Source organism: Gopherus flavomarginatus, chromosome 1 (genome assembly GCF_025201925.1).
Source record: "Gopherus flavomarginatus isolate rGopFla2 chromosome 1, rGopFla2.mat.asm, whole genome shotgun sequence".
Lineage (NCBI taxonomy): Eukaryota > Metazoa > Chordata > Testudines > Testudinidae > Gopherus > Gopherus flavomarginatus.
Window position 1 is genome coordinate 279,771,477 of NC_066617.1, and position 27,816 is coordinate 279,799,292.

The following is a 27,816-nucleotide window of genomic DNA, read 5'->3' on the forward strand; positions in this document are numbered from 1 at the left end:
CCCTGGTTGGGGTGCTAGAGTGTTTCTGTGAAGATCTCCTGTTTTAGAGATGACTCATTTTGTTCTCCCTCAATTTGTAATTGGGTGAAGGAAAAATGTGGCTTGTTTTATTCTCGTTGAATCTTACTGCAGAACTACCAGTTGGAATACTCACCTGGAGCTGCATAGCATGCCTCAGCTAGGCAAGCACCCATCCAAGTTAGCTAGTGGAAAGGGGACAAGTTTAAGTGGATGGGTAAAAAGAGATTCTTTTTTTAACATTGTTAGTACAGACCCCCAGTCTTTGAAAGCACACTGAACCAAAGATTCTTCAGTCATATCTCCCTAACCCCTCACTCTTCTCCCATTCACTACCAGTTCCTTCCAGCTACCAAACAAGGAAATCAGACCTTTATCTGCTCCCTTAACTTTCAACATATTGGCCATTTTCTTGTTTGTTCTCCTTAGTTAGGCACTAGTGATAGTTTAGCGTCGTGACAGTTAAAATTTGAGATAACTTACATCAGGGATTGGCAATCTCCAGACCAATGAGGGCAACAGGAAGTAGAGTGGGCCAAGGGATGTGCTCTCCGTTGCTTCTCACCTCCCCCATTGGCCTGGGAGTGCGATCTACCAAACCTGCAGACGCGGCAGGTAAGCAAACTGGACTGGCTCTCCACGGGGCTTACCAAAGGTTGCTGATCCTTGACTTACATAAAAAAGCATGTTTTTAGGCAAATAGGCATTTCTCCACTCAGTAGGAACTGTCCATTCTCACTCAATTAAGTTATAACTGTGAATTCCAAGAAAAAGTCCACAGTGAAGGACTGCCCTACTTGTGGAGGTATTCTCATGTGACTTTCACCAGCATAAAGCAAGACAAACTTTGTTAAAGTCAATAGTGTAAAATCAGAGAAAGTGAGAGGAGAATCACCCTCAGATCCATTGCCTTCATTGCTTCTGTGAGGGGCATTGGTCTATAGGATTTTCTCAAGTTTCTAAACTATGTCAAGTGCATCTTTGTTTTTCTTGTGAAACGGGAGAAATGACCTTTCAGAAGAGGAATCAGGGTTCATGTCTGCTACTTCTTATAATCTAATGCTATAGCAGCTGCAGAGCGAGTTTGTAAATGAATAGAGTCCTTAAGGCCTACTCTTTCAAAGTCTTAGCTACATGAGTAGTCTTTCCATAACTGTATTGAAGTCATATGATCACTTGCATGAATAATGGTTTTCAGGTCTTTGTTTGAAGAACTAAACAAGTGATTTTGTTGTACCCATAACAGTTATGAAAGACATAGTGAACTTGGTCACAGATAAATGTACATACAAGAGTAAATTGGATTAAAATAATTTGCACAGCACTTTCTGGCACCCAATTCCAAATGAAAGTCAATTGTCTTATTTGAAAAACCCAGCTTGAAGTTTTGTACATATTTTAAAGACAAATACATATGACAACCACTGTTAAACACTGAGACCCCTACATTAAACCATACATCCCTTTGAAGTCAACTGAAGGTGCCTAGCTATTTTTTTTGGGAGGAGGGAGAAGCGGGAAGAGCACTTAGATATTAAATATTGATTTAGGAGCTTCATTTTAGGTAACCAGCTTTGAAAATTTTGACATAAGTATTTAGCAGAGAAACTTAAAACTTTATATATCCTGTCTTCCTCAGCAGGATTATTGGTTAATTTAGTCTTCATAGGATTACCAGCGACATTTATATTTCAAATGTTGATACAAGACAATAATTAAGTAGCAACTATATTTTTTTTAGCTTAGAAAAATATAATGTGAGGTAAGGACACAATGAAAGTTGTATCTTTGATCAGGAGTGTGATTGGGTTTTCCAAGAGAGCAAATGTACTAGCAAGACAGGCATTTAATTTTCAAAAGAGGTTAAGATACAAAGTTCATGTCAAACTGTATGTTGGTTTTACTGATTACATGAGTTTATACTAGATATAGTTCTCCATATGTATGAACCCAGTACTCAGATAAGCCATCCTTGAAGAACACTTGAAATGTAAATCAAAACATACTCACATAAATAGCTGTTTATCTCATTATTATTATTGAATCCAGGTGTCCCTCCTGTTAACATGTGATCCCTGAATTCCTTACACTTTAATTATATATTGCCTCAGGAACACAGAACACAGATGACTGTCAGTGCTTGTCATTGGAATAATAAATATCAGATTTCCAGAATAACATCTAATTTTATTTCACATTTCTTATGTACAGAAGTTTTCAAATAGCTCCCCTGACATTCTGAACAATAAGAGAGAGAGAGGGAAAAAAAACTATAAAGATTGAGTTTGGCTTCAAAATGAGGTATAAAATGGAGCAATAATATTTTTGTAGTATTCAGGAAGGCAAACTAAAATGAAAAGAAAAAAATTTCAGAGCAATGTTAAAAAAATATTTATATTATATACAATAAACACCAAAATTAATATCTAGTTTCAAAGTAAAGGCTGAACTTTTTGCTTGTCTGGCTGGTCCTGTTCGAACTGGTGAGTGTGTACTAAATGGTGATAAAGGCAACATTAAATGAAATTAGGGGAAATTCTCTTCTTGGATTTCATGACATCATTTCCCTTTCTATCTCTCTGTCCACTTTTCCCTATCCTCTTACTACCTTCTTTCTAACTTTCTGTTTTAACAGAGGTATGGTTAGCCCATTCCAGGTTTGATTCTGACATGCAGCAGATATATGCTTGGAGAAACTAAAGAGAGGAAGGGAAAAGTAGTTTTAAATCACTTTTGTATTTCCCCTCAGTTTTGGAGCCAATTCACAATACTTTTTGTCCTTTGTTCCCAGGGGTTCTCTAAGGTATGTTTAGTTGTTCACGCTGCAAGGGGATATTTCAAGAGCCAGCTCCTTCTTTCACTGATATATCTCCTATGTCAGAAAACAGAAATTGGACATGACACAAAGTCAGTATATCAGCTCCACAATACCCAGAGAGGTTCCCTTATGCAAGGAGATGCTTAAAAGGCTAATTAAGAGAGCTTTCTGGTGTATTTTGCACCAACAGATTAGCAAAGAGCTACCAGTGTCAACTTGAGAATCTTGAGCATGGTGTATCGAGTCCATTCAGAAATGAAGGGCTGATTCAATTAACATCACTTTACATTTACTTTGAAGCGATGAGGAAGCAACACATTTCTTCTCAGACGAACTGGAAAAGCTGCTGAAGAATGTAACTCATTTCTCGAGATTTCAGATAGTACCAAAATGATATTCATATCTCCTTTATAGGTGTGATGGGAAGAGCAGAGCTAAGCTAGAATGCGAGAGAGGGAATCACTCCACAGAGGAAAAAAAACAGTATATTTTATATATTTAATAAAATCAGATTTTTAAATTTATATACAATTCTTGTGAAGGTGCTGTCATTGTGAACTTAAACAGAAATAATGTTACTTTTATGGTACAAAAACAATAGTTATTTATTCACTGGGCATGTAGGAAATATTAGTGGTGACACACTGATGCAGTTAGCAAACAAATCTCATGAAAGTCCATCTGAGGTATCATACCACGATAGCACCACAGGTGCTGACAAATACTAATGCAATTTCCTAATGGGATTTTTTTAATTAAAGCAAATATGTACCACAGTCTTTCCACAGATCAACTGATCATTATACTTGCTCTTACTACCAGACCACAATAGTTTTATATTTTAATATGATCTTTATTTTTCTGCATTGAAAGATAACAATGTCCTCTTGTAATGTTGAATGAAAAAAATTAAGGAGAAAAAAAAACACAACACAATCAGATTTTTTTTAGCTGACATTATTATATTATTGAAAAAAAGGACCAACCCAAAAACGAATGATCATATTCATCTTGATCCAGAAAATATTAACAAATCAGTAGAACAATGTAAAAGATGGTTTCAGCTGGAATAGGATCATAATAGCATGCTGTAGCTTGCATACACTTGGACATTTTGGCAGGAGAAACTAAAACAAAATGCTCAGTGTGTATTTTGAAATTTTGAATTGGATTGAAACTTTAGTAGATTCGGATTACAGTTATTAAGGATAAAAATATCCAAAAACTATTGAAATGTGTTAAACATGCAGTCTGTGAACAAAGATAATGCAGAGTACTTTTCTGAATGCTTTTTAAGATTAAAAAAATATTATTTTATTATGAAGGAATTGTCATTTACTTTTGGCAGATTAATACTGGGGGGTAAATATGTAAAACATTGCACAGAAATGTAACCATATTAATGTAATTAAAACTAATCCACTGCAGCTAGAAATAAAAATTGAACTGAATTGGCACCATTTTGTATTAAAAGGGATGCTAGCAAGCAGTTTAGGGCTAAAATTTATGTTTATTTCTGTGAGATGGGAACAAAGACCTTACAAAATTTCAGGCAATCCCACAAAAGCTACTTACATGAGAAATGGTAGCAGACTGCCATTAGAATGAAAGCTGGCTTTGTTTAAGGCAGTGTTGATTTTTTCTTTTTGCTTCAGTCTAAAGGAAGGAGTGCTCTTGCAAGAACTAGCAACACCATCCAGTATGATGTAACTTTGTCTTAACTGAAAATATTGTCAAGACCATTTGCAAAGGAGATGAAGGAAATAAAGAAAAATGGAGAAAGCTGACTGGCATTGGGCTTTGGTAGGGAATTTTTTTGCTGGGCCAGTATCACACAACTCAGCATATGTTCACTGTACATTCACTTCCCCCCAGGAATTAACATTCAGACTTGAATTTCAAACTCAAGCTCTCTGGAAAAGAATCTAGCATGGAACAGTCAAAGCTGTACTCTTGCAAATTCTCACTATACTTTGTCATCATCACTGTCCACACAAACATGCTATAGGTGACTGACTAACTGAATGGTAGAATGTTTCCATACGTCTAGATGGTAACTCTGTGTACATGCCCAAAAAAGGGAAAGATGGGAAGTAAGAAAACCCCTGATTTACTTGTACAGGCTACTCTGATGCTGGATACGAGTGCAGAATGGCAGTCACTGAACACATACATATGCCTCCTCCCCTTCCACAAGCTGCTTTGGAATTTCAAAATTTCTTGTGAAACTAATTTTCATTTTTTGATTGGCTCTACTGCTAATGCTTCCCTTTGGCATATCATAAAGGCCTTAGGAGCAAAGATATATCTATTTATCTGTAAAATGGGGATATTTATCTATTCATAAATAAGCCATTTTCTTAAAGTGTTGCAAAATATTAACAGGCCATGTAAACTTAAAATGGTATCTTGTAAGCACATACTTTTGTGGTCCTATGTCATGTTGCTGTTTCTAAAGACAAAGCACCATTAGTATGTAATATCAGAGTCTTAGAGGAACTTTGAGAGTCAAAAATTCTAGAAGTAGGGGCTGTGTGAAGCACTAAAAAGTGCATGAAGATTTACTTCCAGTGAAAACCCCTGATTTTTAATAAGCAGAAATAAATAAATGTCAGCTACATCATGATAATATTAAGGGCCAATTTAAAACAACAAAACAGATGCTTAATTTGAAAATATAGAATATGAACCTGAGGATGCAAAAATTTAATTCATACATGTCCTGTTCAGTTGTATGTTCAGTACAGGTAAATGTTCACAGAGAAATTATTTAAAAAAATAATATCCTGTATATTTGTCTCACAGTATCTTATTTGAGGGTCTGATCCAGGAAAGCACTGAAGCTTATGTTAAACTTAAAATACATAGGTAATCCCATTGACTAGTCACATGTTTAAAGTTAAGACACATAATTAAATATATTGATGAATTGAAGACTGAAACATTTGCATCTCTTACTCAAAATAAATCATGTCTGATAAATTATATACACTATATAATAGAATATATTGAAATGAAACACTGAACATATTGAAATGAAGCATAGATAATTTGTCAACATTTTAAACAAAATTTATTCATCCCCATGTAATTCTTTGAATTCTTGGAATCAGAATTTTCTGCTAAAAAAAATTATTGAAACATTTTTGAACAGCTCTACTCATCATCTTATCAGTTCTTAGTAAAAGCAAACAAAGGCACAAGAACTTTAAATGGAGAAGATTTGACATTTCAAAGATTTTAAACAGTCTGGCAAAAATGCTCATGTACATTGTAAATATATTGTGCACAATGACACAAATCACTTGCGTCTAATACTTTTCTTTCAGAACTTTTACGTAATATTCAATTCATTTAAAGGAAAGAGGTCTTTAATCTTCATTGAATTACTCAAGGCTTGTTTACACTGCCCCACAGTTCAGAATAAGGAAGTGTGAGGAATAGCAGTGAAGATGTTGTGGACATGAACTAAAAAGTTCCTAGTTTGCTTTAACGTAGTCCTGTTTAAACAAGACTACATTAATCCAAACTAGGAACCTTCTAGTTCATGCCTGCAGTGTCCACATGGGGGAGTTAAAGTGCAGCACTTTGGGGTTGTCATAAACAGATAGCTAAGGGTTAATGTTCTTTTACCTGTAAAGGGGTAACAACAGTAACCTGAAACACCTGACCAGAGAACCAATCAGGAAACAAAACTTTTTCAAATATGGATGGAGGGAAGTTTTGGGTGTGAGTCCTTTGTTCTTGGTCTGTTCTTTTCTCAGCTCTGAGAGTGATCTTTCTATCTCCTGGCTTTCTAATCTTCTGTTTCCAAGTTGTAAGTACAAGGATAGTAAGACAATAGGTTTATATTGTTTTCTTTTGTATTTACATGTGTGTAGTTGCTGGAATGTTTTAAATTGTATTCTTTTGGAATAAGGCTGTTTATTCACTTTTTTTTCTTAAGCAATTGACCCTGTATCTTGTCACCTTGATACAGAGACCCTTTTATGTCCTTTTTCATTCTTTTTATATAAAGCTTTCTTTTTAAGACCTGTTGGAGTTTTTCTTTAGTGGGGACTCCAGGGAACTGAGTCTGCAGCTCACCAGGGAATTGGTGGGAGGAAGAAGTCAGGGGGAAAATCTCTTTGTGTTACATTTACTAAGCCTGACTTTGCATACCCTCTGGGTGATGGGGAAGAGAGATTAGATCTCTCGGTACTTGTGTTTCCAGGACTGGAAGCAGGGAATCTCCTAGGGTTGTCCAGGGAGGGGAGCCTGGGAGGAAGTAACAAGGAAACAAGAGGAGGGGGTTATTTCCCTATGTTGTAAGACTCAAGGCATCTGAGTCTGGGGGTCCCCCAGGGAAGGTTTTGGGGAGACCACAGTGAGCTAGGCACTGTATAATTCCTAGCTGGTGGCAGCAATACCAGGTCCAAGCTGGTAACTAAGCTTGGAGGTTTTCATGCTAACACCCATATTTTGGACGCTAAGGTCCAGATCTGGAAAGAAATGTTATGACAGGAGTGCATTTCTATTTATACCCTGATAGTCCAAACTGCAGAGCAGTGTAGACTTAGCCTCAGTTTCTACATTATATTACTGTAAAAAATTACCATTTACCAGAATGATACTCAGAACAGACTGATTTCATTTTTCTGGCTACTTGAATTTTAGCAGTGATAAAGGTCATGGAAAACGTTGGCTATAACAGAGAACTCACAAAAAATAAAACATCATAATCACCGTTAATTAGCATAGCATATTTGTGATGAGTACTGAATAAGGCTAAAAAACACTTATAATTGAAACAACTGAAGTACAGACATGAGACCAAAAATGAACCCTGAAGATGTAAAGTCAGATTGTATAGACATTGGTACTATTGCCCTGACAAAATGAAGCACTGCAACGTTTTTTTTCTCTTGAAGTTTTGGCACAAAGCTTTCCATAATATCTGTTAGTGTAAGCTCCCATCTCTATAACTGATGAAATAGATGTCCTTTTAACAAGACATTTTTAATTAAAATGTAATAAAATATTCTTCAGGTTCTTACTTTTTTTTTGAAGTAGTAACAACTATCAGGGTTTCCTATGCCCTATCCCATTATTTCAGATGGACCTTCGTTTCCCTTCAATATCTGTTGGATACTTAAGTGTGTGTTGAACCTTAAGCATGTTAATAGTGTAAAAGTTGGCTGACCCCCCTTAATAGATTACAAGCAGCCAATAGGTGTGGGGGGGAAGTACTATTCATGGACACAGTAGCCTGAACTTTTTCACTATCTCTTTTCCTCTGCCTCAAAGCAGGAAGATCCTGCTCCAAACCAGTCAGTACTACCCAGATAAGGGGAACATAAAATTTTACACTTACCAATCAAGTATTAACACGCAAGGGTCTTTGTCTGAATGTGTATAAAAGGATTGTGAAATTTGTGTAAGACAGAGTCTTTTGTACCAAGGTACAGGCTCTCCTTTTTCTGCAGAATAAAGCATTTTTCCTTATCCCTGTCAGGCTGTTAATTGGCTCTCAGCTAGGCAGACCCTATATTTCGGTAAGAATAGTCTCATTGCCTTCAGTGGTACAACTCATGTGCTTGAAATTAGTCACTTTCTTGCTAAATCAGGCCTAAATATTGCCTGCTACTTGTTTCCACCACTGTCACTAGGGCCATTAACCAGGCCTAATATTGACCTAACATTGAGGATCTCCTAAATGTGACATCACCTGTTGCTTGGTTGTAAGAGACTCCCTGCAGCACAGGGACTTGCACCATAGTGATTGCCATTCTTTTCAGCCTGTTGCTGAGCCACATTTCAAAACCAACAACTAATATTAGCAGAAAATCATCATAATTAACATAATTGTCTTCACTCCAAAAGTATCAAAACAGTAGCTTGATAAGGTAGAACAGTTTCTTCTTAGGATTTCCTTTTCATTCTTTGCTAATCTTACAGTATATCTTATTATCAAAGAAAGGTGCAGCTTTTAGTAGAAAGAAAGAAGCTTTACCCCCTTATAGAAAGCAATCTTTTCCAGCACTTTTTTGTCCTCCTCAATTATAGTAATTTACAGACATTCTGGAAATAAGCTTTTTCTATCACCCTACACAGGGTTCCATAAATAAAGAAATAAATATATTTTTTTAAAAAAGCATAAAAACCTGATCAAATTCCCAATTAAAAAATCACAATGCTTTTTTTTCAAATTGCCAGAATATTTAGATTTTTTTTAAATGGACCAAATTTTAAATGGACTGGTTGGATCAACCCTTCTTTCTCTCCAAATAGTGAAAAATTAGTCAATTTTAAATAGTTCTGGTGTAAATCAAAATATAAAAGAAAAAGTTAAATTTGAAAAACTGACGAGATTTATATCAGGTGTTTTTTTTTCAGTAGCTTTATTTTCAAATAAGAAAAAATTGCATTGTGTTATGTTTCATAGACATGTTAATAATGTCTAAGGGAAGTTGAAATTATATTATATCTGGATAAGCTTTAGTGTATAGCTCTCTTGAATCAAAATGCTTCCAGAAACTAGTTGGAATAAACACATTATTATCAGCCACAATGACAGTGGATAGAAGGAGAGTGAGATATACAATAAATACTCCCCTTCCACTCTATTTTCCAACACTCTCTCTCTCTCACACACACACACACGCATACGGTCCATCTGTCTTCCTGCAACCCATGTAGTGTTGATAGATGGTATAATACTAAGAAGAGAAAAGAGGGAAATGAACTGGACTTAAATTACCACATTTTAATAAGGAGGCCAGAGGCTCATGCAAAATGATGTGCTTGTAAGCATACAATGAGAGGGGTGGAAAAAGTCACTATGTTTTTCTAGCGATGTTACTAGGTCTAAGTATTCTCCATTTTAAGTGCAGGAAATATCACTGGATCCTGCTTCTCAGTTAAAATTAAGTCTGTTTACACCACTCTGTTTATATACAGATGCCTTAAAGCTGATGAATATAAAATGTAATTTACACTCAGTTAAGCCACCCTTGCCCATCCAGAATGAAGTAAAGCTATGCTTGTGTTACTGAGAATCCAATCAATATCTCTAACCATTTCACTGTGCCTGATGTTCCTATTAACAAAGCAAGTACAATTATTGCCTTTGAATGCACAATCACCCAATTTGTGCATGCAATCACAGAAATTGCATGCGTCAATGGAGGAATTCAATTGTGTGCATCTTTGCGTGAAGACCTTAAAAATCATTTTGCTCAAAATCCAGAGTTAAATGATAAGAAGACAGGAGCCAACAATGTAAAATTCTTTGTGTCCTGACACTATATGTAAGTGGAGGCATTTTTTGACTTTTGACTTCTGTTTAAATGGAAGTTCAGACAAGATGTGAATTACATGAAGAGAATCTGTAAACACTTTATATCCTTCAGCTCCAGCCAAGCATAATCACAAGCTCCCAGAAGGCACATTGAGTGACCACTTGTCACAAAAAATGTTTTCAGCATCTTTTCAGTATCAAATTACAGTAAAACAGTGTGACAACTCCAAGTTTTCAAATACGAGCTGTTTTGGAGTAAAAACAAAACACACATAACAAGATATTTGAGGGCAGATGTCCACATAGCTTTTATTTGTAACATTAGGAATTTAGAGAGAAAGAGGCAATAAAGACTAAAAAAACAAACGAACCAAAAAAACCAGTTTGGGTCCACAGTGTACATTTAATTCATATTTTAAAATTAGGATTTGTGCACAGTGTACAACAATATAGGGGTAACAGGTTGCTAGCAGTAACTGAAGGTGTGTCACTTCAATAGGAAAGTAGCCATTTTCACATTTCACCTTTCATACTATTGTGAGACCACTGCTGAAATTTCACTCTACTTCTGTCAACTCTGCCATGAACTGCTTTTCCAAAGCATTTTCTACCATACATCTCAACAATGGTGGAAAACATGGTCCCACTTATGCTAATTGTTATATGATTGTTTATTTATTTCTATTTCTATTTATTTTAACAAAAAGCTTATTTTTTTCTTTTGCTTTCTCTCAGAAATGGAACTTATTAGCAAATTATTCAATTCTCTAGAAGACACAATTTAAACGATTTGGAATGAATATAATTGCAATGAAAATAAAATATGTTAACCATATCTTTTTTCAAACAGAAAAAACATAACTGCGAAGGGCCCATTTCTGCAAACACTATTGGCTATGGTTACTGGACTCTAATATGTCAGTTTTAGGCCTCAATTTCATATGTCACGTTGAAATAGCAGAGATGTTTGAATGAACAATTCACATGGGTTGGTACATCAATTATTAGCTACATGGGTAGTAAACAAAAGCTTTCAGTCTGACATTAATTCACTAATTCCATCTGGGTCAGATTCTGAAACCCATAGTAATACTGATTCCTCCAATTAATCTCATTGAAATCAGTTGGTCTTCAGTACTTTTGAAGGAAGGTGCCATCACGTGTCATGGGTGTCAGCACATGGTCATCTTCTTTTATTTTTCTCATTTTTAATTTTTTTAAGTGCAGGTAATTTTCTCAAATTAATAGACATACAAATATCCAGAAAACTTTGGAGTCAATAGATGTTTGACAAAAACACTTAACTAAAGAAGAGAAAAATGAAATATGACAATATAAAATCAAGTTATATATAAGCACTGGAGTTGGAGAAAAAGCTTTATTGATTCAATCAAAATATAGTTAAAAAACAACATGATACATCTAATTCCTATAGACAATTATTGCTTTTGATTTATCTTCTGATTTCTTTTAACCTTTTATTGCATTTGAATTTTAATTTCTTTAATTTTAGTAATTTCATAATTCATATTAAATTAGTTTTTGCCCCTGATCCTGCAAGAGCTTAAGGATGTGAATTACTTTACACATGTGAGTCATCTGGTTGAGATGAGGAGTATTCATATACAGAAGTCCTGGCAGGACGGGGGCACAACCATGAATAATACTGTGTTCAGAATGTCTTCTTTAATTTTCGGGGTGCTACTTCTATAGTATCAAAAGGATTGTGGATTTGAGGTTCAAAAGTACAATCTGTATCTCTTTAAAAAAAAATTAAGAAAATTCCATCCACTCATATACTACCACATGGCCGTACTTTATTTGCTTGTCCTTCTAGTAGGATTATGGCAAGAAAATGGAGAAGACAGGGGGCAGTAGAAGGAAAAGGAAAGGCAGACTGGGGGACAAAAGAGGGACACAGCAGCAAGACCATAAATGTGAACTATTGAATAGGATCAATTTAAAGCATTTCTATATTTTCCAGGATCACCTATCATCATAGTAACTCTCTAGTCACGTTATGTGTGTCTCCCTCACTAAGGTAAAAAAGCTGATATTGATAAAATAATCAGCAGTTGTGAAGGGAAAAAAACAACCAGAGGCAAATGACATTAAGTATATAAAATTGTCTTTAGTTTAAAAAAATAGGACAAAGCAACTGTTTAATACTAGGCTAATAAAGTACTTATATCAGGGGTTGGCAACCTCCGGAACCCGACTCGCCAGGGTAAGAACCCTGGCGGGCCAGGCCAGTTTGTTTACCTGCCCCTTTGGCGGGTTTGGTGGACCGCGGCTCCCACTGGCTGCGGTTTGCCGTCCCAGGCCAATGGGGGTGGCAGAAAGCGGCGCGGGCCGAGGGACATACTGGCTTCAGCTTCCCACCATTCCTATTGGCCTGCAGCCAGTGGGAGCCGCGGTCCGCCAAACCTTCAGACGCAGCAGGTAAACAAACTGCCCTGGCCCGCCAGGGTGCTTACCCTGGCAAGTCGCGTGCCAGAGGTTGCCAACCCCTTGCTTATATACTATGAATAAATGAACCATAATACAATGACATTTCTGTATGTTTAGTTTTCAGTTGATAAATTACAAGTCAATATGTTTAAAAAAAATCCCAGGAGAGAAAACTTTCATAAAGTATCAATAATACAGATGCAAAACAATTTCTCAGAGAAACCTATAGAGAGAAAAGGCCAACAGGAATCATCTGTACAAATTCAGAGGGCATAAAATAATTAAAAGTATCTGAGCAGTATCTATTAGTAATATTCATGTAATTTGAAATTCTCCCTTGTGCTGAGTCAGCAGAAATCCTATATAACTGTTAAGTCCCAGTTACAGCCTATTTGGAGGGTGTAAGTGGGACTTCAGTGGTGACTTTGTCTTGTTCTGTTGCTGGTCCACTCTGCAAAGACTCTGATGTGAAAACTGATATGTGTGGACTGAATCCTACAACTACTTCAGTAGTTCTCAGAACGGGCTCAGGAGACCACATCAGGGGATGTGTTTGCAGAATCAGGACCATAGCCTGACTTTCTTAAATAGGCAAAACTGCTGTTGATTTCCTTGATGGTATGGACTTCAGGAGCCGGCTCATGTAGAAGTGAATTTCACTCCTTATTTTTTCATTCAATGGTTATATCAACGAGTAATAATAATCCTTGTATACTGAACATGTGAAAGTGGAATGTGCATTTTTAGGTGTTCAGAATATACTACATATATTTATGACAAGAGATAAATAAATAAATTCACAGATTTCACAGATACACATCTAGAATCGAGGCAATTCCTCTGAACTGAAGATAGAACCACAAAGTCATGCCTTATCACCACAGAGCAATCAGATGGTTGCTCTTTTGAGAATGGCTGGGGAGACAAAACACTGGGGAGTTCTCTTCATATCAGCTTGACATTAAGATACTATTTATATGGTGTTTATATGATTTTCTGACTGTAAGGAGTGCAGGTGATTTTTATTATTTTTTCTCCCTCTTTTACACCATATCAGTGCACACTGAGGTCCAGATTGTCTAGTCATTATGTTGGGAACCACCTCCATCACTCATGTAGCCTACACAAAAGCCAGTCACAGCTGTAGTGCCCAAGATAGAGGTGAGCACAGAGATCACTCCTAAAGGCATACATTTCCCTAAAGGTGGTGATGAGTGGAAAGGAACAAATGGGGCCATGTTTTCTTCACAGCACCAGCTCATGTGGTGCAGTCTACACACTCCAGTGTGCACTGCCGATTTAAGGGAGGGACTCAGTGCCTACAAAAGCACAATCCCTCTCCATGCTCTCCTTGGGGTGGTGGTGCACGGCCCTCCTGGTGTATATGGTACACAACTTGGCTGTGAGTATCTACAGTTTTGTTATTCCAAGGGTAAAAAGAAAATAGCACTAGTATACTTTTGTAAAGCATCCAGACAAAATCTACATTCCTAAAACTGCTACATAAGTATTGTTTCCATTGGCAATATTTATTTTATAACTCAGCCTTGTACTGTTCCCTTTTTCATGTAAAAAAACATGCAAGTTGAGGATTTAATATACTTTTGCTTCCCACTGTGCAGCAGGTGGAAACATAAAACCCTAATTGAATAAAAAATATCCAAATGCAAAATATATGTGCTAGTTTATCGGCACACATGGCAAGTAATAGAAGAAAAGTAAAAATTCAACACTATACTGTGTGCCTACCAGAACTACTACTTTTGACTTTTTCTCTTGGGTACAGCTGCCTTCACAGCCTCTCTTTTAATTTTCCTAGAGATAAACATTGCACTCTGGGCAGAAAGGTGCGTTGGAAGGAATAGACTGGCTCAGAATCACTCACTTGAGAAGCTGAGAAGAACTTTATTGCAATGAGACAAACAGTCATGATAACTGTTCCTGGTTCCTGGGTAGATCTCCTCATCATACAGAACTCTTCCAGTTCTTGGTTTGAACTGAATGCAGTGTTGCCATCTTTCAATATTTTGCCATTTCAGGACTTATGATAAAAGGTTTTTTTTACTTTCTTTCTTAAAGCCCAAGTTTCGGAATCAATTAATTAGGTGAGAATCTCAGCTTCAGTTAAACTAAAATCAAAACCTAATAAGTTTCTAGCCCACTTGGTTGAAATCTAGAACACTTCAAAAATGACTCAAGTTCATCTTAAAGGCTCAAAAACCAGAAAATAAATAAAAAGAACTCTTCTTTTAATCATGATTTTTAAGCTAATCTCATGATTCGGGGGCCTGAATCCTGATTTTTGAAGGTTTGAGTTTGACAATACTTTGAACCCCTGACCAAAGGGGGTTCAAAGACTGTCTAGCCCTTTACCCAATAGAGGGTGACAGTCAACCAGTCATATTGAAGGGCCTAGACACTTTCAGCATACTCAGTTATGTCCTGCATATTATTCCATCTTTTAAATTTGAACCTGAAGGTTATATTTTCTTCCATTCCCCACTCTTACATATCTCTGAACAATACAGTCAATTTAATATTGTTTTAAACACAATTCTAGGCTATGAATACCACTGTGTTCGACATAAATTACTACCAATACCAAGAATGTTGCCTTTTTCTTCCATGGCTCCACATCAGCTCCTTATTTATGGCTCAGTTCAACTACAGTCCATAAGACACTGAGATGCTGGTCAGGAATATCATTGTGTATAAGGAGGAATAGGGTTGTGTATAAAGAGTTATGTATGTGTGCTGGAACTATGTTCTTAAACTACCTTGTGAAGGCAAATCTGCCTTAGATAAGGGAATATGGTTTTACCTGTGTGGATCAAGCTTTGTAATCCATTGTCAATATATAAATACATATAATTAAACAAAAGCTTCCTCTGGCCTGGAAGGATGAGGATGCTGGTAGCTTGATGTAAGAAGAAAAATGATGTTAGGCAAAGATATAGCTTGCTACAATTAAGTTGTAAGTACTAGAAAACATGTTATTTTAGTTTGTTTATTTGTTTTCATAAAAATTTTCAATCTCTTTTATTCTTGGTTGGTATTGCTTACATTGTGTTCATTTTCAATAAATTTTAAATACAAAACCATCTCAGTGATGTATATTAGGCCTTGTCTACACTACAAGTTTCAGTCGAATTTAGCAGCATTAAATAGAATTAACACTGGACCCATCCACACAACGAAGCCATTTACTTCAACATAAAGGGCTCTTAAAATCGATTTCTGTACTCCTCTCCAATGAGGGTAGTAGCACTGATATCGACATTGCCGGTTCTAATTAGGGTTAGTGTGTATATAATTTGACGGTATTGGCCTCCAGGAGCTGTCCGACAGTGCACCATTGTGACTTCTCTGGATAGCAATCTGAACTCAGATGCACTGGACAGATAGACAGAAAAAGCCTCGTGAACTTCTGAATTTCATTTCCTGTTTGCACCATGTGGAGAGCTGATCAGCACAGGTGGCCATGCAGAGCTCATCAGCACAGGTAACCATGCAGTCCAAGAATTGAAAAAGAGCTCCACAATGGACAGTACAGGAGGCACTGGATCTGATTGCTGTATGGGGAGATGATTCCATTCTTGCAGAACTAAGTTCCAAAAGCCGAAATGCCAAAACATTTGAGAAAAAAAAATCTCCCAGGGCTTGATGCAGAGAGGCCACAATAGGGACTCACTATAGTGCCACGTGAAAGTTAAGGAGCTCAAACAAGTGTACCAGAAAACCAAAGAAGCAAACGGACACTCCGGAGCAGAGCCAGACATGCCACTTCTATGCTGAGCTGCATGCAATTCTAGGGAGGGCCACCACCACTACCCCACCCCTGACCATGGATTCCGAGGAGGGAGTACTCTCAGACATGCCTGAGGATTTTGCAGATGGGGAAGATAAGGAGGAGGAGGAGGAGAAGCTTGCCGAAAGCACACAGCACACTGTTCTCCCCAACAGCCAGGATCTATTTCTCAGCCTGACTGAAATAGCCTCCCAACCCTCCCAACGTTTAAAATCAAGCATTTGTTTTTTAATGATTAAGTTGCCCTGGGGACTTGGGTTGCATTCACAGCCAGTACAGCTACTGGAAAAGCCAGTTAACATGTCTGGGAATGGAGAGGAAATTCTCCAGAGACATCTCCATGAAGCTCTCCTGGAGGTACTCCAAAAGCCTTTGCAGAAGATTTCTGGGGAGGACAGCCTTATTCCATCTCCCATGGTAGGACACTTTACAATGCCATGCTAGCAGCAAGTAATCTGGTATCATTGCATGACAAAGCCTGACACTGTATGGTCCCGGTATTTGCTGGCATTCAAGCAAGATCTGTTCTTTATCTCACTGTGTTATCCTTAGGAGAGTGATATCATTCATGGTAACCTGGTTGAAATATGGGAATTTAATTAAGGGGACATTCAGAGGTGGCTATTCCTACTGGGCTGTTTGCCTGTGGCTGAAAAGAAATCATCCCCGCAGTTAGCCAAGTGGCTGGAGGGGGGGCATTGGTGCTGAGATGTTCGCGTATGGCAAGCAGGGATCTTCCCTGATACCAGCCATGCGGTGGGGGGAGGGGTAAAGCAATCATCCCGGAGAATTGGATGGGAGGAGTAGTTTGGTTTCTGCTGCTGCATTTTAACATATAACCGCAGCACTCAACGGGCTTTGCTTGGTATGGGAAAGGAGGGCGCTGCTTTTATGAAGGTTGCAGAAGTTGAAAGACAATGGCTTACCATGGCTGCATGTGAGCCGAATTCTATTGCCCAGACCTGCGTCTGTGATCTCTAACACCAAAGCCACAGGCACTCAATATTAAGATGCAAAATGCGACCTTGTATCGAAATCACATGTGCTATGTAATGTGAATAGTGTTGTTCACCATGAAAGAATACACATATTGTTCTGTAAAATGTATCTTTTTAAATACTTCTCTACCTTTTTTCCCTCCCACAGCTGCAAATTTTTCAAGCTTTCCTCTTCCATCCTGAAGGGTATCTCAGATAAGGTGATGAAAAAAACGCAAGTGACATGAAATGTTCTCTGAGATCATGCAGTCGACCGGCAACGAAAGAGCTCATCTGAATGAGTAGAAGGACACAGTATCACAGTACAGGAAAGTGGCCAATGAACGTGAGGACAGGAGGGATGAACGTGAGGACAGGAGGGACGCTCGAGATGAGAGGTGGTGGCAGGAAGATCAGAGGAGACAGGATGCAACGCTGGGGCTACTGCTGGATCAAACGGACATGCTCGGCGTCTGGCGGAGCGTAAGGAATGGCAGCAGGATCACAGAGTGCCATTGCAGCCCCTGTTTAACCGCCCTCCTACCTCACCATGTTCCATAGTCTCCTCACCCAGCCGCCCAAGAACGCGGCTGGGGAGGCTCCGTGCACCCAACCAGTCCACTCCAGTGGACAGCCCAAGCAATAGAAGGCTGTCATTCAACAAGTTTTGAAGGGGCCTTTTCCTTCCCTCTCCTCTCCTCCCACACCCCACCCAATCTACCTTGTCAGTTCTCTCCCTATTTTTATAATCAATTAATAAAGAATACAGGTTTTTTAAACAAGAGTGATTTTATTTCCTTTGCAAGCAAGCTGTGATCGAAGAGGGGAGGGTGGGTGGCTTACAGGGAATGGGTCAATCAAGAGGGCAGGTTTTCATCAAGGAGAAACAAATGGAACTGTCACACCATAGCCTGGCCAGTCATGAAACTGGTTTTCAAAGCTTCTCTGATGTGAAGTGCTTCCTGGTGTGCTCTTCTAATCGCCCTGGTGTCTGGCTGCATGTAGTCTGCAGCCAGGCAATTTGCCTCAACCTCCCACCCCACCATAAATGTCTCCCCCTTACTCTCACAGAGCATGTGGAGCACACAGCAAGCAGCAATAACAATCAGGGCTGGCTTTAGGAAGTGCGGGGCCAAATTCGAACATTTTTGGCGGGGCTCTGGCCCTGGCCATGACTTAAAAAGAAAAAAGTGTAAAAAAAAGCCTTCCATTTCTTCCATGTATTATTTACTTTCCATAACTATATAAATAATAAAATTGTATATTATGTACATTGCATCATATATGCTGTTGATTGGTTATTAATGACTACCGTTTCACATGTGTGGGTCCCCGCCACTCCCTGGGGGTATGCACATGTGTGGGTCCCCACTGCTTCCTGCTCCCCTCATTGAAGCAGGTGTGCAGGTTACTGGCCTGGGAACTTCAGGGTGGCAGTGGACATGGGGCTGGTTCGAGGCAGGCCAGAGGCTGACTGGAGGTAGGGTCTGGCTGCAGGCAGGGCAAAGGGTGTGGGGCTGGCTGGAGACAGGGGAGTGTGGGTCGGGATGGCTTCAGGCAGGGCCACAGAGGGGTGCAGCAGGGGTTGGCAGGGCTAGAGACAGGAGTATGGGACTGACTGGCTTCAGGCAGGGGGGTGCAGCAGGGGTTGGCTGGAGACAGGGAAGGGCGGGCAGTGCAGGGCTGGTGCGGGCAGGGGTGTGTGGCAGGGGTTGGCTGGAGACAGGGCAGGGGGTTTGGTAAGGGCTGGCTGTGGGCAGGGGGTGAAGAGCTAGCTGCAAGCAGCAGGGGGCGGGGCTGGTGCTGGCAGGGCAAGGGGTGCAGCAGAGGCAGCTGGAGCTCCGGCCCTTTAAAAAGCCCCCAGAGCCCCCCCGCTATCCCAGGGCTCTGGGGGTTATTTAAAGGGCCCAAGGATCCCCTGTTTCTACCCCGCCCCAGACCTTTTAAATAGCCGTGGGAGCCCTGGGGAATGCATGGGGGCGGAGGGGCTCCGGCGGCTATTTAAAGGACTGGAGTGGCAGAGGCAGCTGGAGTCCTGGACCTTTAAATAGCCCCCAGAGCCCCCTGCTACCCCAGGGCTCTGGGGGCTATTTAAAGGGCCCGGAGAGCTCCAGCCGGGGGCACAGGGCTTGCCACTCTCCAGCTGGAGCTCCAGCCAGTAAAGCGGGGCTGCAGGGCTTGTCGCGCTCCGGCCGAAGCTCCAGCCAGAGCCGCGGGGCTTGTCGCGCTCCGGCCGAAGCTCCAGCCAGGAGAGCGGGGCCGCGGGGCTTGCGGCGCTCTGGTCAGAGCTCCAGCTGAGAGAGCTGGGCTGTGGGGCAGCCCCGCTCCCGCCGGCGCTTTGGTCAGGGGAGCGGGGCCATGGAAGACCCCGGAGCAGACCGCAGCCAGGATAAGTAAAAAAATTTAAAAGATTCCTAAAGCGCGGGGCCCTCTTAGGCTCGGGGCCCGATTCCCATGAATCGGGCAAATCGGCCTAAAGCCGGCCCTGATAACAATGGGTATATTGGTTTGGCTGAGGTCTTAGCGAGTCAATAACGTGCATCAGTGACCCTTTAAATGTCCAAATGCACATTCTACCACCATTATGCACTTGCCCAGCCTATAGTTGAACACCCCCTGACTATTGTCCAGACTGCCTCTATATGGCTTCATGAGCCATGGCATTAAAGGGTAGGCTGAGTCCCCAAGGATAACTATAGGCATGTTAACATTCCCAACAGTTATTTTCTGATCTGGGAAGTAAATCTCTTGCTGCAGCCATTTAAACAGACTAATGTTCTTGAAGACGAGAGCGTAATGAACCCTTCCCGGCCATCCCACATTGATGTTGGTGAAGCGTCCCTTGTGATCCACCAGGGCTTGCAGCAGCATTGAAAAATACCCCTTTCGGTTTGTGTACTGGCTGCCCTAGTAGTCCAGTGCCAAGATAGGGATATGGGTTCCATCTATCGCCCCACCACAGTTAGGGAATCCCATTCCAGCAAAGCCATCTACTATGACCTGCACGTTTCCCAGAGTCACTACCTTTGGTAACAGCAGCTCAGTGATTGCTTTGGCTACTTGCAGCACAGCAGCCCCCACAGTAGATTTGCTCACTCACTTCTCAACTGTGAGGGCTGCTCTCATTGTGGTATTCAGGTGCTTCGGGGTACGGGAAAGCAAGTCACAAAGTTCCATGAAAGTGCCTTTATGCATGCGAAAGTTTCACAACTACTGGGAATTGTCTCACACTTGCAACACTAAGTGGTCCCATGAGTCTGTGCTTGTTTCCCGGGCTCAGAATCGGCATTCCACAGCATAAAACTGCTCCATTAACGCCATGATCTCCAAAGCACTGGGGCCTGCGGTTTGAGAGAATTCTGTGTCCATGTCCTCATCACTCTCGTTGCCGCACTGCTGTCGCCTCCTCCTCACCTGGTTTTCCAGGTTCTGTTTCAGTATAAACTGCATGATAATGCACGAGGTGTTTACAATGTTCATGACTGTTGTGTTGAGCTGAGCATGCTCCATGCTTGCTTTAGTATGGCTTCTGCACTGAAAAAAGGTGCAAAACGATTGTCTGCTGTTGCTCTGATGGAGGGAGGGGCAACTGATGACATGACTTATGAGGAATTAAAATCCACAAAGGAGGAGGCTTTGCATCAAGGAGAAACACAAACAACTATCACACAGAATGGCCCCCTCAAGGATTGAACTCAAAAGCCTGGGTTTAGCAGGCTGTTGATTTCACGGAGGGAGGGGAGAGCAAATGAATACAAAACAAATCTGGTCTATTTCTTGTGTTGATCCACTCCATCTATCTTTTACATCTTAGGCTGGCAGCAGATGGTGCAGTACAATACCAGATTTACAATGGCGCCACTGGTGTCAGGCCCACAGTCAAAAGGAGCCCTGGCCTGCTCTTCTCCGTCCCCCGCTCTCTCCTGTGTGGTCTCCTTGCTCAGCCCAGGAAAGCCTCAGCACAAATGAAGCATTGGCCCCAGGCCTACAGGCCACAATTCCATCTGTTTGCTATCCAACTCTGTCCTGCTATCAAACAACCCTTTGTGCCATCAGAAGTGCAGACAACAGAGTCTCCTTGCCTGGCCATTCCATGACACCTACATTAATTTGTCCAAAAGAATTGCTTTGGTCTCTGCGTGCAAGGGCCTGGGAGCACGATTGGGCTCCACGACTGTTTTATGCCCTGGCTACATGCAGAGATGTTATATGTTATTTCATTCTGACTCTGTGCTTATGACATCTGTGAAGTCCTTTGCAGTTTATTGACTGTGAGATTGGGCTGGGAGAACTGGTTTGGATAAAAAAAGAATTCCTCCTCCTCAGGAACCTTCATCCATTTTTAGACCCAATCTCAAATCAGAACTTTCAAGAGGTTCTGAAATGTTTTATTATTTCTGATCTTCATATGGGGATCAGAAATTCCAAACTAAAGCAGTGGAGAGGCTGTTCTGCTCTATAACTCTGGTCAGCTCCACCTGGGTTCTTTTGAGTAACTTAGTCTTCCTTTCCAAGCCAAGATGTTTTGTGTGTAATCTGAAATGTAGCTAGAGATGCTGTTGGCACAAAGGAAAGTAAAGGCTACTATCCAGCACTGCTGTCAGGCTCATGATCTCAGCTTAACACCTTCAATCTAAACAGTCAAAAACACATTGTAGATCTGGCACCGTGAGAACGGGTGGGGTGGATAGTGAGGTGGGGAGGTAGGGACTAATGTAAGGGGGTACACATAGGTCCCCATCCTTGGCTAAAGCAGAGGGATCTTCTGCCTCATCATTGGCTGCTGTGGTGAGAGTTCCTCCCCTATTGTATGGCTGGTCAGAGGGTAGCAGGGGGTAGCAGGACTCCAGGCTGTGTATAGACTGGGGTGGGGAACCATTTCCACAGTAATAATGAAGGGGAAAAAGGGGATTCCTCCTTGTGGGGATGGAGAGGGGGACAGATCCCCAAATCATCCCTCACCTGGTTCATACATAAAGTCCCCAGTTATGGTCACCTAGCAACCCTAGCTGTGCAATATTCGAATATCTGCAGCAGAACCAATGGGAAAGGGGGCTTGCTGGGTTAAGAGGATTGGTATGCCTGGGAACCACAGCAGCCTCTGATCCACTGTTGGCACTATGGTAAGACAGGCTGGGGACGGGGCATCTGGAGTGAGGGGCTTGGACTTCCCTCTTCTGGAATTGGAGTGACTGTGTGTGGAGCCCCATGCCCCAGAGCCCCTCGACTGATTGGGGGTGAGGGTAGAGAATCACCATCCCGAGGGTGGGGGAAGCCTGGGCCACCAGAGAGTGGCAGCTCCTTGCAGAGCACCCAGCTCTGAAGGCAGCACTGCCTCCAGCAGCCATGGTATTGCCATCCTTGCTTCTGTGCTGCTGCTGGGGGGTGCAGTGCCCTCAGAGCTGGGCAGCTGGAGAGCAGTGGCTGCTGGCTGGGATCCTAGAGGCGCTGGGGCTATGAACTGCCCAGTCTACAGGTGCTGAGGCTGAGCCCCAGCAAGCCCTGGCACAAGTTAATCACTGCCAAGCTATGTCACTCGGTGCTTCAGATTTTCCTTTGCTGTGTAGACATACTCTTAGTCTTAATTAAGCCTTAACACACTAGAAAATAGGGAACTCTCAAGTCATTTTCGATATTACTCTTGTCTATAAGGTGTTGAAGCCCAAGTTTTTTGTTATATGTTCTCTTAGGCCTGAACCTACTGAAATCAATGGGACCTTTGCTATTGCTTTCAGGATGCAAGAGCAGGCCCATACAGAGGAGTGCTGAATCCAGTGCCAGAGGCATGAAGTATGATATGCAGACCACCACATAGGAAGCTGATTTTTTTTAAAATCGCTATATATTTCCTCTTTCACAATAATATAGTCTGATAATATTCTAAGCATATACACAATATAAATTTAAAAAATGTAAAACAATTTATTTCATTTTGGTTCCTGATTCTGAGGGTGACTGCAAGGAAGTCAAGCAGTGCTCCCACATGGAGTCCTATCAGATAACAGTTTTTCTTTGTGTAATATCCTTTCTTTGTTTGTTTCATTTTATTTTTTTCCCTCTACAAACTCCAGTTCAATTATGGAGAACAAACTCGTGTTAGTGGAATAGTAAGATTGTAGTGCTGAAATCAGAAAAGGCTAGAAAACTCAGAAGCTAATGTTCCAGCTTTGCTGACACCCAGTATATTTTTTCTTCACCACATTGCTTCAGTCACATTGAGTGAATAACATTTTCCATTTAATTGTTATAAAACATGTGAAAAAATGAACAGGCCTTTATATATTGTGTGTGACATTTGAGTGTCTGACTCATCATGCCACTAGATTGCCATTCCCATCTGAAAGCATCTGTTGGCTAAGAAACACTGGGCCATACGTGGCAGTGAATAGCAAGAGTGAACTCATGCCCTCCAGTTCCAATACATAACTCACACATATCTAAGAGGACTATCCTTTTCAAATTAAAACAGCATTGAATCATTTCCCCCAGTGTCATGTCCACAGACGTTACTAAGGGTGTAAATACTCTGCTTGACAATTGTACTTTGTCTTCTCCTCCAGATGGCTAATGAAGCTAAAAGAAAAGACAACATGCACATAAAACAAGCCCTCAAGAGATGGGTTCACTTTGCATAACTCTTCTCTTTCTTAGTCATTATTCATTCAGCAGATGCTTTATGTAAGGCTGCCATCTTCATATATATTATCTCCTCCTTTGCTAATTTTATCTGCACACTTCTCTTCCTTTCTACATCACTCTTTTTTCTCTCCGTTCTTGTTAGCAGTGGTAGATGGCAAATAAATAGCTGACAATAGCACATATGTTAGTACTTGTCTGTCTTTTTCTATTATACCCCTCACCATTATATCTGGTGTTTCCCAGGATCGCTAGTTGAACTTCAAAAAAAGCCTCCTTTTCTTCATTCCCTGGTAGAGGAGGCATAGCTTGAGATTATGAGAGTTTACAAATAATAGTATGTTTTCTTTTTCTTCTTCTCCAAAATCTGCTTGTTTATGATAATAAAACTTTGTCATAAGGAGGGTTTTTGACACATTCTCCTGAAAGTGGTCAGAGTATGTTGTTAGCTGATTGCCTTCAGAAACTTCTTAAGCCATTGGACACCCTTCAGCAAGTAAAATTTGTCTCTGGCTGTCTTGTGCTTTCTACTGGGATTTTGCAAATTGAATTGTCTCAGAAGACTGTGGCTGTACTAGTTTATGGGAGGATATGAGGTAACTGACATAGAAGGGCTCTGATGCATTGAAAGCCTTTAGGGACCTGGGCTTTGAACTGGAAATAGAAGAGACCTGAGAGACAGAGAAGTGACTGGAAAACAGTGGTGACATGCTCTTCTTGGCTCCTCCCATTGAAGAAGCAGGATGCAAGCTGCAGCTAGTCAAAAAAATAATAATTTAAATATCCATATTTATACTGAAATAAAATATTATATACATATCAACCAGCTCTAGCTTCTGCATCCTGCATGAGCTGGATCCTCCAAAGTAGTGGTGAGCAACCTGTGGGCCACACACGGCCTATCAGAAAAATCTGCTGGTGGGCCACCAGACAGTTTGTTTACGTTTTCACAGCTTCTCGCAGCTCCCAGTGGCTGAGGATCACCATTCCTGGCCAATGGGAGCTGTGGGAAGCAGCAGACAGCACGTCCCTATGGCCCATGCTGCTTCCCGCAGCTCTTGCGAGTGACCATGCAAATATAAACAAACTGTCTGGCGGCCTGCCAGTGGATTACCCTGATGGGCTGCATGCAGCCCATAGGCCACAGGTTGCCCATCACTGCTCCAAAGTGTTGCCACCTTCAGATCCAGATACAGTGAGTTGCAGTAATCAAGTCTGAAGGTGAAGGAACAGTCTGGCTATATCCTACTTTAGGAGGAAGAGATGAAGCTTCTTAGCAAGATGAAGATGGAAGAAGGTGTTTTTTTTTTTATCACAGATGCTACTTGATCATCTTGGCCAGATGCTGAGTTAAACGGGATCCTGAGTTTTCACACTACTTTGACAAAGAGGGGGCATATGCCTTTAATATAAAGAGAGGACAGTGACCTATCTAGTTCTTCAGGATGTTTCCTGCTGATAAACATCATTTCTTTTTTGCTTGAGTGACTTTCCATCAGTTGCTCTTCACCTACCTATTGACTTCTGTGATGTATTGAAAACTGTGTCAAAATTATGAAGTACTGCTTTAAATACTCAAGATTCTGATCCTACTTGCAAGCTAGAGGTCTCTGTAGTGAAGTGTGCAATCAGAGTCAGTCTGCAACCAGTCAGCCTACTGTAAAATGGGCTACGTTGTGTCACTCTGTTTTACAGAGCAGTTTGCTTTGCCTCTCTATTTTGGGTTCTTGTGTGTTATCACTCTGAATTCTAAGAAATAAAATAGTGTTATGTTGCATGTTTTCACCAAGAGTATTTTATGTTTTTATCTAACTTCTCTGTTTGTATTCCATGAAACAAAACCATCTCCCTTAGGCATCATGACATCTTTGTCATGGTAGTGGTTGTGTCTATGGAAAATGAGATATTTTCAATGGGCTTAATCTGTATAGTTTTGACAGAAGAGTAAGGGCATCTGGTTTCATATAGATAAGGAAAAAGTAGTGGGGGGAGGGGGACATGTTAGATCAAACTTAACGTTGAAGGTTGGTAAACTTTTTCCTCTCATAATGGGAGGTTCCAGCAAGATAGTACTTGCAGAGGTTATGAGGATGGAGTACTGTTCCTTTTGGAGGAATGTGTGCACTGAGCCATTTTCAAGGATGGTGCCAATGTCTCTGAAGGAGATGTTGATTATTTGCAATAGTAATAGACATAATTCTTCACTAGCTTCCCATGCTCCACCCTCCTCTAGTGATCTGTTTTTCAGCTTGTGGTTCAAATATTCCTGAAGGCCTGTGGTGGTTCATTGTATTGGGCGGGGGGGAACTCTTTTAGGATTGTGAGGTGATTAATTCTGACCAGTCTGAATTCAAATTTTACTACCTGAGCAAGTGCCATTTCGATGTGGCTGAAGTTTTCTGCAAAGTAGCATGAAAGCTCTTCACAGGGGATGAAGCTTTGGTCTGATGTTTCAATCACACAAAGCAGGCTGGATTAGATAGTTCAATGACGCAGAATAGCTCTACTTACTCCTTTCCAGTGGATCTCTCTCCCCAGAGAGCTGTAATTAGGTGATTCACTTGTTATTCTTAAATCTAGCCTGAATGTGTGCAGTTTAAAGGGTGCTGCAGTTATTCATCCATACTTTAATATTTGTACAATAACAATCACAATTACTTGTAATAATTGATATCACAAATACGAATATAATCATAGTTATTTGTTTGTGTAAACTGTCTTTGAGAGCCTTAGATTAAAAAAAAGTTCTTTATAAGTGAAAATTAGTTTATAAACTTCTATGCAACATGGTGCTAATTTAGTTACAAAAGTTTCTTAGTTTCCATAGTTGTGCATCTGCTCCTGCACCATATATCGCCTCTCTCCTCCTTCATCCCACTTCTTTACTACTGAAATAGAAAAATACTGAGAACATAATGTGGCCTACAATTTCAAAAGACAGTTCAGTACAATAAATTGCACTAGAAATAAAGAAGGCAGAAGGTAATCAAACAAGAATATACCGAATCCATTATCACTTGAAGAGAAAATATAAATGGAAGCAAAAATCCCCACAGATAAAGTTGACATTAGCCAGTGAGGTTAAGGGAAATAAGAGGGCTTTTACAAATTTATCAAGGGAAAAATAAATGCTAGAGAGAAAGCAAGCCCATAAGTAAATAATGAAGGAAATAAAATCAATGATGATTTTTAAATGGCTGAGCTACTGGACAGCTATATTAAATCACTATGTAACACATACACACGCACGTGCACACACACACAAATAAAGAAAAGGGGTATGTACAATTACGAATTAATAAAGAACTTATCGGTGTAGATGATGGTAGAAAGCTGGTGTGGGACTACGGTACTTTCAGAAGTGAATGTGTACAAATTAGTAGGTCCAACTACACTGCATTCCATTGTCTTAAGAGAATTAGCTACTGAAAGTATTGAGCCACTGTTGATTAATTCTGAAAAGTCATGAAGAACTGGAGAAGAGACCAGAAGATTGGCAAAAAACAGAAATTGGATGCTAATCTTTATTAGTAACTGATTATAATGATTATTATTGTTACATGGATATCTCAAAATTTCATCACTGTGGGCTAGATTATGATTTGGACTCCATGCTTGTTCTACCATGCACAGGTTACTCAGAAATTGGAGAAGGCATGCAGAAGCAAATGGATTCTTGTATATCAGATTATTCCAACTGGCATAGGTTTGTGGGATGAGGAGCAGGGGAGAGTGGGTGGTGTTACTCCATCTATCACCTGCCTTCACTGCTGGTCAGCACAGCTGAACTAGAGCAAGCAGTTTCATAATAGTCCAAATTTAGTACTAC